Raw genomic sequence first — 13993 nt, 5'->3', positions numbered from 1 at the left:
ACCATTAATCAAGAATGGAGAAATGTCGGCAGTAGGATAGATGGCTAGAAATTGCAATTCGTGGGTCTATAAATTGATCAAGTCTCCCTTCGTCCCCTTCACAACGTTGTTCTTCCGGCACTGGTTTACACTATTTAAGGTAATCAATAGTCTAGTCTTTCTCTTTTATCTTTCAAGCATTGAGTAGAAGTAGAAGTTTATGCATGTTTTCTCATCCCATTCATTTGAAGGTGTGAGTGAGAACTACTCATTTTTTTGACATTTATATAGAGATGGAGATCAGTATAAAGGAGTCTACAATTGTTCGTCCAGCTGAAGAACACACTCCCAAAGGAAGTATATGGAACTCCAATTTAGATATACCGCTTTCAGGATACCACGTCTATACTGTATACTTTTATGAGCCAAATGGTTGTTCTGATTTCTTCGATACTGGAAGGGTTAAAGAGGGTTTGAGCAAGGTTCTTGTCCCATTTTACCCTATTGCAGGAAGGTTGGGGTATGATGAAAATGGAAGACTTGAGATAATATGCAAAGATGAAGGAGTTCTATTCGTTGAAGCTGAAACTAGTTCAGTGTTGGAAGATTTGATTGGTAATGGTGATTTTACTCACAACTTTCACCTAGTTCCTAAAGTCGACTATTCCGGTGGAATATCCTCTTATCCACTTCTTGTGGTGCAGGTAATCCCCAAGGAACCCTTAATATAACATTTCACATATGAATTTAGCAGTTGATATTTATTATGTATAATTTAGCAGGTAACTAAGTTCAAATGCGGTGGTGTTTGTCTGGGAGTTGGGTTTCAACATACTTTAGGAGATGCCACATTGGCTATTCATTTCATCAATAGTTGGGTCGACACCGCCCGAGGCGTCTCGCCTGCCATTGCACCATTCATCGATCGAACTCTTCTTCGTGCTCGAGTCCCACCAACGCCTAAATTCCACCATCTTGAATATGAGCCTTCTCCTCCATTGAAGGCTGCTGAATCTGATCTTAAGCCATCCACTGTCTCCACATTTAAGCTTACAGTTGATCAATTGAATGCCCTGAAAGCCAAAGCTGCTGCAAACAGTAGTGGTACAAAGTATAGTAGTTACAACATCTTGGCTGCACATATATGGCGCTGCGTAAGTAAAGCAAGGGGTTCTCAGATGACCAACCTACCAAGATGTACTTTCTGTTAACATTATGATTAATGGCAGACAATTTTAATGGAAAACAATCCAAGTGGTGCAAGTTTAGCACCCTAAAGTTGACTTTGAAAAAGTGGCATGGGATAATTTTTTTTTGGTCCTTGAGATAATGGGTTATTTATTGTTTGGTCCTTAAACCTCAACTATAAATAGGCCTTCTCATTTCTCATTTCAATTCATCCCAACCAATCTTTCTCTCTTAGTTTTCTCTCTTCTCCCATTTGAGAATTCTTAAGGAATTCTATTTGTTTGTAATATTTTGGAGATAGTAAAGTTATCATCTGGTTTTAGTAGCCCGAAGACGTAGGTATAATTTACCGAACCTCGTTAAAACTCTTGTGTTCTTTTTGTCCTATTTTTCTTTCAATATTTGAGGGTATAATAGTAGTATTTAATTGTGCTATTAAATTACGTTAGAAGGAATATTCTGACTAAGGAAAGACTTGGTATTTAAGAGATCCTTGTGATCCACCTCTCTTCCCTGGGAATTGAACTTTGTGTGATTTTTTAGTACAATAATTTACATGCTTCCGACCCTATTGGAACAACAAGTGGTATCAAGAGCCGAAGGTTAATCGTAGTATGCTCTGTGGTTGCAGTTTAAACTGATCTTCCACATCAGAAAAGATTTCCTTAGGTATATTGAAAGATTATGGAGAAAACGGTCGGTGTAGGAGCTTCAACATCGTCCATGTGGACAAGACCGACAATTGCAAATGCAAGATTGGCCGTGGAGATCTTTGATGGCACGGGCCATTTTGGTATGTGGCAAAGTGAGGTTCTAGATGCCCTTTTTCAGCAGGGTCTAGACATTGCCATTGATGAAGAGAAACCAGATGATGTACAGGAGAAAGATTGGAAGGTGATCAATCGGTTGGCATGTGGCACAATTCGATCATGCCTTTCTCGAGAGCAGAGGTATGCTTTTTCAAAGGAGACTTCTGCAAATAAGTTGTGGGTGGCACTTGAAGAAAAATTTTTGAAGAAAAACAGTCAAAATAAGCTCCACTTGAAGAAAAGACTGTTTCGCTTCACATACGTCCCAAGTACCACAATGAATGATCACATCACCAAATTTAATCAGTTAGTCACTGATTTGCTGAATATGGATGAGACATTCAAAGATGAATATTTAGCTTTGATGCTGTTGGGGTCACTTCCTGAGGAGTTTGAGTTCCTAGAAACTACTCTACTTCATGGTAGGAGTGATATATCTCTGAGCGAAGTCTGTGCGGCCTTATACAGTTATGAACAGAGAAAGAAGGACAAACAGAAAAACTCAATCAGAGGTACAGAAGCTTTAGTAGTCCGAGGTCGTTCATACACTCGGAAGAAAACTCAAAAGGGGAGATCAAAGTCAAAGTCCAGACTCGAGAAAGATGAATGTGCTTTTTGTCATGAGAAAGGCCACTGGAAGAAAAATTGTCCAAAGCTGAAGAATAAGGGAAAAGCTGCTGTAGATGCTTGTGTTGCTAAGCATGATACTAGTGACTCTGAACTATCACTGATTGCATCATCATCGTCGTTCCATTCAGATGAGTGGATATTGGATTCGGGTTGTACCTATCATATGTCCCCTAACCGGGAGTGGTTCTCTGATTTAGTAGAACTAAATGAAGGAGTTGTTTATATGGGCAATGACAATGCCTGTAAAACTGTTGGGATAGGTTCAATCCAATTAAAGAATAAAGATGGATCAACCAGAGTTCTGACTGATGTTCGGTACGTGCCCAGTTTGAAGAAAAATCTCATCTCATTGGGAGCCTTGGAATCCAATGGTTCAGTTGTTACTATGAGAGATGGGGTTTTGAAAGTGACATCTGGCGCACTTGTGATATTGAAGGGCATCAGGAAAAATAACTTGTATTACTACCAAGGTAGTACAGTTATTGCAGCAGTCGCTGCAGCTTCCGGCAACAAAGAATTGGACTCAATACAGTTATGGCATATGAAGTTGGGACATGCCAGCGAAAAATCCTTGCAAATTCTGGCAAAGCAAGGATTGTTGAAAGGTGCAAAGGCTTGCAAATTAAAATTTTGCGAGCATTGTGTTCTGGGAAAGCAAAAGAGAGTGAAATTCGGTACTGCTATCCATAATACAAAAGGTATTTTGGAATATGTTCACTCAGATGTGTGGGGGCCTTCCAAGACACCTTCATTGGGAGGAAAACACTACTTTGTTACTTTTGTTGATGACTTTTCCAAAAGAGTTTGGGTGTATACCATGAGAACTAAGGATGAAGTGCTTAGAGTTTTTCTTAAATGGAAAACTATGATTGAAAACTAGACTGGCAAGAAAATCAAGCGGCTTAGGACGGACAATGGAGGGGAATATAAAAGTGATCCGTTCTTCGATGTGTGCTAAGAGTATGGTATTGTTCGACACTTCACAGTTAGGGATACACCACAGCAAAATGGATTGGCAGAGCGTATGAATCGAACATTGCTGGAGAAAGTTCGATGTATGTTGTCCAATGCTGGGTTGGGCAAGCAATTTTGGGCTGAGGCTGTGACATACGCTGGCCATCTTGTTAATCGTTTGCCATCATCTGCATTAGAAAGAAAAACTCCTATGGAGGTATGGTCTGGAAAACCGGCTACAGATTATGATTCCTTACATGTGTTTGGAACCACTGCTTATTACCATGTGAAGGAGTCAAAGTTAGATTCGAGGGCAAAGAAAGCTCTCTTTATGGGAATCACTTCTAGAGTGAAGGGATTTCGTCTTTGGTGCTTAAGCACAAAGAAAATGATATGTAGCAGAGATGTTACCTTTGATGAATCTGCCACATTGAAAAAGGTAGCAGATAAAGATATTCAGACGAGCAATACTCCACAGCAGGTGGAGTGTACTCCAAAACAGGTGGAGTTTGAGCAGATGGGGATTTGCCCAGTTAATAAGTCTAATTCTCCAGCCACAATGGAGGAATTAGAGGTTGAAGAGGTTCTGACCCAAGAACCACTAAGTACACCAGAACCAGTTGCAGTTGCAAGGCCACAGAGAGAAATTCGTAAACCTGCTCGATTTACTGATATGGTGGCCTACGCCTTTCCCGTTGTTGATGATATTCCTATCACTTATCAAGAAGCAATGCAAAGTTTAGAAAGTGATAAATGGAAAAGCGCCATGGATGAAGAAATGCAGTCTCTCCGGAAGAACAATACTTGGGAGTTGGCGCAATTACCGAAAGGTAAAAGGGCAATTGGATGCAAGTGGGTATTCGCAAAGAAAGATGGATCTCCTAGCAAGAAGGATATTCGCTACAAGGCAAGATTGGTAGCTAAAGGCTACGCTCAGAAGGAGGGAATTGACTACAATGATGTATTTTCCCCTGTTGTGAAGCATTCCTCCATTAGAATTTTGTTGGCCTTGGTAGCACAGTTGAATTTGGAGCTAGCTCAACTTGATGTTAAGACGGCTTTCTTGCATGGTGAGTTAGAAGAGGAGATCTATATGACTCAGCCCGAAGGATACACAGATGCTGGTGGTAGAAATTGGGTTTGTAAGCTGAACAAATCGCTATATGGATTGAAGCAGTCCCCGAGGCAGTGGTACAAGCGATTTGATAGCTTTATGAGAAGGCAGAAGTACACAAGAAGCAAATATGACAATTGTGTGTATTTGCAGAAGCTCCATGACGGATCTTTCATTTATCTCTCTTGTATGTTGATGATATATTAATCGCTTCGAAGAGCCAAAAAGAGATAGATAAGCTGAAGGCTCAGTTGAATCAAGAGTTCGAGATGAAAGATCTAGGTGAGGCCAAGAAGATTCTCGGCATGGAGATAAGTAGAGATAGACAGAGAGGCAAGCTTTGTTTGAATCAGAAGCAATATCTGAAAAAGGTATTACAATGTTTTGGTGTAAATGAAAACACAAAACATGTAAGTACCCCACTTGCTTCTCATTTGAAACTTAGTGCTCAATTATCTCCGAAAACTGAAGAAGAAAGAGAATATATGGCAAAAGTCCCATATGCTAATGCAGTTGAGAGTTTGATGTATGCGATGGTGTATACGCGGCCTGACATTTCATAAGTTGTTGGAGTTGTGAGCAGGTATATGCATGATCCTGGAAAAGGACATTGGCAAGCTGTGAAATGGATTCTACGGTATCTTCGAAAAACTGTAGATGTTGGTTTAATTTTTGAACAGGATGAAGCACTTGGCCAGTTTGTAGTTAGATATGTTGATTCCGACTTTGCTGGTGATTTAGATAAGCGTCGTTCAACTACGGGGTATCTGTTTACTCTTGCGAAAGCCCCAGTGAGTTGGAAGTCTACCTTACAGTCTACAGTAGCTGTGTCTACTACAGAGGCAGAATATATGGCAGTTACAGAAGCTGTTAAGGAGGCTATTTGGCTTAATGGATTGTTGAAAGACTTAGGAGTTGTTCAAAGTCACATAAGTTTATATTGTGACAGTCAGAGCGCTATTCATTTAGCGAAAAATCAAGTCTATCATTCAAGATGTGATTATCCTAATCAAATCTTCAAGGTGCAGATTGTTAACATTATGATTAATGGCAGACAATTTTAATGGAAAACAATCTAAGTGGTGCAAGTTTAGCACCCTAAAGTTGACTTTGAAAAAGTGGCATGGGATAATTTTTTTTTGTCCTTGAGATAATGGACTATTTATTGTTTGGTCCTTAAACCTCAACTATAAATAGGCCTTCTCATTTCTCATTTCAATTCATCCCAACCAATCTTTCTCTCTTAGTTTTCTCTCTTCTCCCATTTGAGAATTCTTAAGGAATTCTATTTGTTTGTAATATTTTGGAGATAGTAAAGTTATCATCTGGTTTTAGTAGCCCGAGGACGTAGGTATAATTTACCGAACCTCGTTAAAACTCTTGTGTTCTTTTTGTCCTATTTTTCTTTCAATATTTGAGGGTATAATAGTAGTATTTAATTGTGCTATTAAATTACGTTAGAAGGAATATTCTGACTAAGGAAAGACTTGGTATTTAAGAGATCCTTGTGATCCACCTCTCTTCCCTGGGAATTGAACTTTGTGTGATTTTTTAGTACAATAATTTACACTCTTCTGACCCTATTGGAACAACACTTTCCAGTTGACGCTCGATCTAAATTGAATCCTCCTCTTCCACCAGGCTATTTCGGTAATGCTATCTTTATAAATGCACTCGTTACTCAAGCTGGTGATCTCAACACTGAATCCTTTCTTGATACTATTAAGAGGATCCATGAAGGGTTAAAGAAGATTAATGATGAATATTTGAGGTCAGCTCTTGATTACATTGAAACAGTGTCTGATTTAAGCACTTTGGTTAGAGGGCCGCACACTTGCCGATGCCCAAACCTCCTTGTAAACTCTTGGTTGTGGTTGCCTATATATGAAGCAGATTTTGGATGGGATCGCCCCATTCATACGGGGCCAGCAGATGTCAATCATGAAGGCAAGGTTTTACTACTGCCAAACCCCATTAATGATGGGAGCTTGTTAGTGGCAACTCACTTGGGGATTTCTCACATGTCATGTTTTGAGAAACTCCTTTATGAGTTTTAACAAAGAACGTTTACGCATAGAGCACGGTTGTAATAAATGAAAAATGATCCCATGGTGATGGAGAACCCGTCCATGTAGTTAAAAAATAAAGGCATAATGTCAAATTTAATCCTTAATGTTTATATCTTTTGTTAATTTGATCCCTATTCTTTTATTTATATTTGGGTATTAATTTTAAAAAAAGAGTCTATGTGTGTTTTTTAAGTGAAAATGTTAGTTAAAATATTAACTTTTTAATGAAGTTGGAGATAAGGGCGAACTCATAAATTTTTTTGGGAGGGGGCCAGAATTAAATTGTATATTTCTATGATAGTAAGAATGCAATTTTACTATTTTAATAGACAATATCTTTATAAATTTTAAAGGATTATATCAATTTTTTATCATTTTGGGAGGCCAAAGTGCATTTTGCCATTTTAATAGCCTATATCTTTATAAATTTTAAAGAATTAAATTAAATTTTTATCATTTTGGGGGTCAAAGTGTAATTTTACTATTATTAATTTAAAATTATATAAATTATAAAGAGATCTAAATGAAAAAAAATTCATTTTAAGGGGGCCAGGCCCCTGCTATCCCCCTAGTTTTGCCACTGGTTGGTGTGACAATCCATGTAATAGTTCATGTTTACTTTATTTTGACATAGTACTATTTATCTTATAAACTACATCAACAAATAATTTAAAAATTATAAAAATATTCACAAAAATCTACTTCAATGAAACTACAGGAGCCGTTAACAGAAAAAAAAATTAAGGGATAATGGAATGAATGGCCTCTATACTTTAGAGTTTGTTCCAATGTGGTACCTCTACTTATAAAATATCAAGTTTGGTACCTGAATTTTAATTCCATTTATAAAAAGTGGTATTTAGCCCTAACACTGTTATTTTTTTTTGCTAACATCGCATGTTGACCAATTAAATTGTGCCATGTGGCACATTATTAAGTTTTGACTAAGAGTTTAGTAGACCTGATCATGGGTCAGATTACTCACCCAAGCTTGAAGGCTTGTTCGAAAAGTGAGAGAGTTTGAGCAAAATAATAGATCCGGAAAATGAATTTGGGCAAAAATTAAAGCTCATTTACTAAATTTTGTAGGTGGTTTGATGAATATGAAAAATATTTTATGAGAGGGGGACATGATCTCACAGTAGATTTACATTGTGGATGAACTTTTCATTTGTTTGCCTTAGCTTATTCAAGTAAGCTGTTGATTTCTTGTTCCAGTTGAAGGTGTGGAGAAGCTGGATTTATCGAAGGCATATCCACTCATTTTGTTGATGACTCCTTTGATAATCATTGTGAAAAAAGTTTTCAAGATATCAAGTTATCTATGCATCAAGCACCAATCTCGAGAGATGTTTCTCTGGGATCATCATTCAAAAATGGAGAGAATTCTAAAACTCTTGAAGTTGACCATTCATCACATTCTCTAAACCTAAATTTCAAGTATATTGTTCCTCTACTTTGAATTTAAAAAATTACATAAACTCAACTTAAATGCTATGGTTGAGTCTTGAGAAATTACATAAACTTGTTTTAAACTCAAATTTTGAATTTAAAAAAGCATGTGTTTCGACAATATTAATTTTGGTAAGTCTCTTACAAGTTTTTAAGAAAATGCTCGTTAAAATTATTTATTTCACAAAAATCACTTAATTGATTGCTTAATCTTTGCAACGGGGATTTCGGAGTTTTAGTTTTGAAAACCAAGATTCTAATTTGATAAATCATGTGCTTTTGTAGTTTAATGATAAAAATACCAAAATCTGACGTAAATAAACCAAACCGTAAAGTAAAGTCCAAAAACAGATTTACAATTCCAAAATTTCAAAATTAAATTAAAACATAAATCGTCTTATTTTATTAACCAGGAAATTAATCCGAGCTTTCACGCGCCGCCCAATCCTAAGTTTGTGGATTACCTGAGAAGTCAGAAAAATTGGGTGAGCTTACAAAGCTCAATGTGTAACTCAGCTCATACAAACAAAATAGATAGCAAAATCACACAGGAGCCAGAAATTGTACAGAATATACATCATGACATACTATGCGATGGAACATCACAAGACATCCGATCCTTGTAAACTAAATTATCACAAACCAACCCCTAATATGGGCATTCAATAACTTACCCTTTGAAGAGAAGACTGCCGATACTCAACTCAATAGCGGAAAATGCGCTGCTTGATTCTCACCTAAATAGAATCATACATTAGGAATGATTAGGCGTCCATTGTTACAACAAACCGAAAAATAACATTCTCAAAAAGTGAGCGGATAACACACATCACCGAAATGAGTTATGATTACAAATCCTATTCCCACTTACAACTTACGGGCCAACAATGAACTCCAGAAATGGACGTTAGCACAACCCATTTCAACAGCAGATAAGAAGGAAGAAAAATAAGAATAAAAAGGAAGAAGAAAGAATGAATAAGAGAATAGCAGAAAATAATGCACAAGATTCAAACAAAGGAAATCTAGGTAAGCTAAAGCTTTACCACTAAACCAACAAGCTCATTCATGCCAAAAATTACCCAAAATTTAAAGATATGTTAGATGTTCAAAGTCAAGAGTTGGAATAAAAACAACAAAATTTAAAGAGAAGAGATTTGAGCGCAGGACCTTAGGAACATAAACAAAACACTTATCCATTAAACTCAAATCAATTTACTTGACACGATTTAACAATTCAAAAATAAAAATTTTGGGTGTTACAACTCTCTCTTTCTTCAAAAAATTTTGTCCTCGAAATTTACCTAACTCAAACAGATGCAGATATTGTTGTCGAACCGAGTCCTCTGGCTCCCAAGTGGTGTGGTTAATACCTTGATTCCACCACTAAACCTTAACCAAAAGAATGTTCTTCCTTCTCAAGAACTTCTCAATCCAGAATCTGCACTAGTTCCTCTTCAAAAGTCAAATCTGGCCTCACCTCAATCTCATCAACTAGAACAATATGAGATGGATCAGACTAATATCATCCTAGCATAGAGGTATGAAACACATCGTGTATGCAGTCTAACTCCAAAGGCAACTCCAACTAATAGGCAACTTGACCCACTTGTCTTTAAATTCTATAAGACCTAATAAACTTAGGGCTTAACTTGCCTTTAGCCCAAATTTGAGGACCTCTTCCACAGAGATACCTTAAGGAAAACCTGAGGCCCATGGGCAGGTCTATTCTTGGGTTGCCTTTGTCTTTTTTTTTTTAACATTTTAGTTAGTATTTCTGTTAAAAAGATCATTTAAACTCTTTTTCAAAATATTAATGGCTAAATTTGATTCTTTTTAAAAGGTTGAAAGCCAAATTTAGCTCAAGAAAAGAATAAGTTTCAAATTGACAAAAGATGCAAATATTAATAACTAAAATTTACATTATGCCTAAAAAGAATTAAATATACTAACAACCCCTCCAACCCTTAGTTAGACCCAAGCTTAGTTGTGTTAATCAAAAATTGAAATAAGATTTGTAAATATAAGGCATAATACTTTCTTCCACCCTCCAACTTAAAAAAAAAATCATTTTAACCCTCCATTTATTTTTTTAAACGTTTTTAGCCCTAATTCTTACGGTTTTTTTTGTCAAATCACCCTAAAATGAATAGAAAAATTAATATTTTTAAACTTTACTAGCATTGCATACACGTGGCTGACACATCTGTTGGAATATTTTCAAATATTTATGGTGTTCCAATAACTATAAATGAAAGGTTGCAATTAATCAAAAGTTATATATTTTGGTTGTTGATCAAAAGTTACATCACTTGATTTTTAACAAAGATTTACAATTATTCAAGCAATATTACTTGAATAGTTATGTTTATTGAAGAGATATTAATTGAATAATTATATCTCTTTTAAAGATGTGATTATTTGAAAAAAGACGCATATTGAAAGTTATGTTTCTGTGAAGAGACATGATAATTCCTATAAATAGAGATGAAATTTATTTTGAAAACATACAAAAAAGTTCTCAGAAGTTCTTATGATCATCCCTCCATCTTCTACTATTCTTAGATTGTTCTATAAAGGATTATTGTAGAAATTCTCTATAGAAATTGATTTTCTTGTTATACTCTGCTCAATGCTTAGTGGGCTATTTTCGTCAGTGCAAAACTCAAATAGTTACCAAGATTCATTGTATCCTCGAGGTTCATTTGCTTGAAACTTATTTGCACACTGAATATAGGTGGGGACGAATAGAACCTTAAAGATAATGACTTCATATACACCTTGGCGTCTTGTCATATTGCATTTTCCCAAGAGTGTTCTAAAATTCCTCCACCGAATTGTAGTATAGAATCATCTCCAAGGATCTCGGTCAAAGCAAGTATATGCCAAACGTGAATACCTTCGAAGCTACGAGTAGAACACCTGGCATAGAACATCAGCCATGAGCAAGCCTTCTCATAAATGGTCCAACAACTTTATTTATATTAAAATAACCTTACCATTAGCTTTTCAAGTTTATCACGTTCAGCTTCCATTGATGATACATAATCATTTACAAGCATATCCTCTTTGTTGTATATGAATAGTCCCTTCATATTTGGTGGCCTCAAATTTCTCGTTCTTTAGATTTCAATGAGTTGCTAATGGTCCCTTAATATTTGGTAACCTCAAATTTCTCTTATTGAGAAATTTTCATTCAATAATTCCAAATACTTTGCTAAGTTGGCTTTAAGTTGCATTGCCATACAAATTAGACTTGATCATGGCCCGGGTTGATGATCTACTAAAAAAATGTGAAGGTTTGGGCAAAAATATAGACTCAAAAAATGAGCTCCTTTTGTGCCCGGACTTAACCCAAAATTGCAACAAAAAAACTTGCTAGTGTTTCCATTGTTTTGGTGTTGTTTTGTCACTGTTTTACTGACATTTCGCTAGTATATTGTTACTATTTTGTTGTTAATGTTTGGACATTATACAACTCTTGTTCTATTGTTAATTTTGCTATTATTTTAGAGGCATTTACTTGCTAAGTTGCACATATCTTAATATTATTTAAACATTTATTTTAATGTTTTTAGTATATTTGATGTATAATATTTTTAAATTTTTTTATATAAAAATAATAATATAAAAATTTCAATATAGACCAGTCGGATCGGGCTTGAATTTTAGCATTTTTATCCTAACCGAGTTTATGTAAAATTTTAAACCCATTTTTCGAACCAAATCTAAAAAGTAGACCTAAAATTATGTTCAAGCCATAATCACCTCTAACACAAACACACAATATAATAATAATAATAATAATAATAATAATTTCTAAAATATTTATTTCTTTCAATTATTAAAAAAAAGTTAATATAAAATTATATGTTTATTATGATTACGGAAATAAATTTATAATGAAAAATCATGCGACATTAACCTACTAAAATCATGTTTTCTACCTTCATAATGTAAATTGCATTTTTCATTTTGTTATTTAAAATATTATAGACATGTTCATGGGTCGTATTACTTATCCAGATTAAAAATTTTAGCTGAAATTTTTAAGGATTTAAGTAAAACATAATATAATTTAAACATCAAACAATATAATTGAATCAAATAAGCATCAAACAAGACAAGAAAACAATATCAAACAAAAACACCCATAAAACACACAGAATGAAAGGAAACAAAAGATGTATACTTGAAACTATGCCCAAGATTAGGATGTTTAATTGGGGTGTGGGACTAGAGGTTGTCATGGGCCGGGCCTAGAAAAAATTTCGGCCCGGCCCAAAATATGGGCTTAGAATTTTACCCAGGCCCGGCCCGAGAAAAATTCATAAGTCCGGGCCCAGCCCGGCCAGGCCCGTTTTTTAAATAAATACCAAAAAAATATTTTAAAAATTAAAACAAAAATTAAAAAAGTATTTTAAAAATATTTTAAAATTAAAAAAATTAAAAAAGTATTTTAAAAAAAATTTAAAAATAGTTTAAAATTAAAAAATTTATTTTAAAAATAAAAAATAAAAAATAAAAATATTTATTATTCGGGCCGGGTCGGGCCCGGGCCAAAAAAGTGGTGCCCGAGGCCGGCCCATTTTTTAATTGGGCCTCATTTTTTTGCCCAAGCACATATTTCGGGCCTATATTTTTACCCAAACCCTCCCATATTTCGGGTGGGCTGTCAAGCCGGGCCGGGCCGCCCGACCCATGAGCACCTCTATGTGGGACACCCTTTATATTTATTTGATTTTAGAAGAAAAAATTAATCTATTAACATCCATCATAATCATTAAAAAAATTAATTAAAAATCATCGAAAATATTTAAAGTCGTTGAAAACCTTTAGGGCTAGTTTAGAAAAGTGCGGTTTAAAATTTGAGTGTTTAGCATTGCTGTCCAAAAGTGCTTTTGAGAAATAAAATGTTCATTTTAGACATGTTATTATCAAGTAACAAATATGCATTTAAATAATATTTAAATTAGTTATTATTATTTTTTAGTAAGAATATAAAAAAATTATTATAACTTGTTTAATATTTTAATATATGAAATATAAATTTTAAATATTTTTAAGCAATAAATATTAATTATTTATAAAATTTAATTAGAATATATAAAATATATTTTAAATATTTAAATATAACTATTAAATATTTGTAATTTGTATTTTAATTTTTTTATTTTTAATTAATCATTTTAACACATTTGTAATTAAGCACCAATAAAAAAAAGGAAAATACTATGTTATTAGAGGGGTAAAAAGTAATTAAGTATCAAAAGTACTTTTGAGAGAGAAAAAGTTAAAATTTTTAGCTTCTCTTTTTCAGGAGTGCTTTTAAAAAATACTTTTAAAACACTAAAAATTTCAACAAAAAACCGTTTATTTTGCATAATTTTTCTTTTAAAAGTAATTTTAAAGCCAAAAGTAATTTTTTTTAACAATGAATAACATGCGCTTAGTCATGTAAGGTTTTAGCAGACGTAATTAAAATTCATTGAAAATATTTAAATGCGGTTGCCTCTGTAGAAAAGTAGACATTGGATGGGGTCGCCTACCTCGTACGGGGCAGCAAATGATGGGAGTTTAACTGTGCCACAGCTGCCTACCACCTCAATCTGTTGAAACCCCATCTTCTCTAACTTCATTTTAACTTTATTTTCTTTGACTTTTCCACTTTACCTAACTTTATTTTTAACACAAGTCACTTTGCATCCACATCTCATTCAGTTTCCTTCCTTTCATCTTTCATTCACCAGAATCATGGGCAATTTCTGCTCAGTCCAAATTGGTTTAGAGAATTTCAT

The 13993-nt window shown here is 34.6% G+C and overlaps 1 pseudogene; it reads left to right on the top strand.

Annotated features, from left to right (window-relative positions):
• The first annotated feature begins 272 nt into the window (after positions 1-272).
• LOC107961086 (shikimate O-hydroxycinnamoyltransferase-like) lies at positions 273-6731 on the top strand (annotated as a pseudogene).
• The last annotated feature ends 7262 nt before the right edge of the window (positions 6732-13993 follow it).

Source organism: Gossypium hirsutum, chromosome D06 (genome assembly GCF_007990345.1).
Source record: "Gossypium hirsutum isolate 1008001.06 chromosome D06, Gossypium_hirsutum_v2.1, whole genome shotgun sequence".
Lineage (NCBI taxonomy): Eukaryota > Viridiplantae > Streptophyta > Magnoliopsida > Malvales > Malvaceae > Gossypium > Gossypium hirsutum.
Note: the sequence above shows the minus strand (reverse complement) of the source record. Positions and strands in the feature narration are given on the sequence as shown.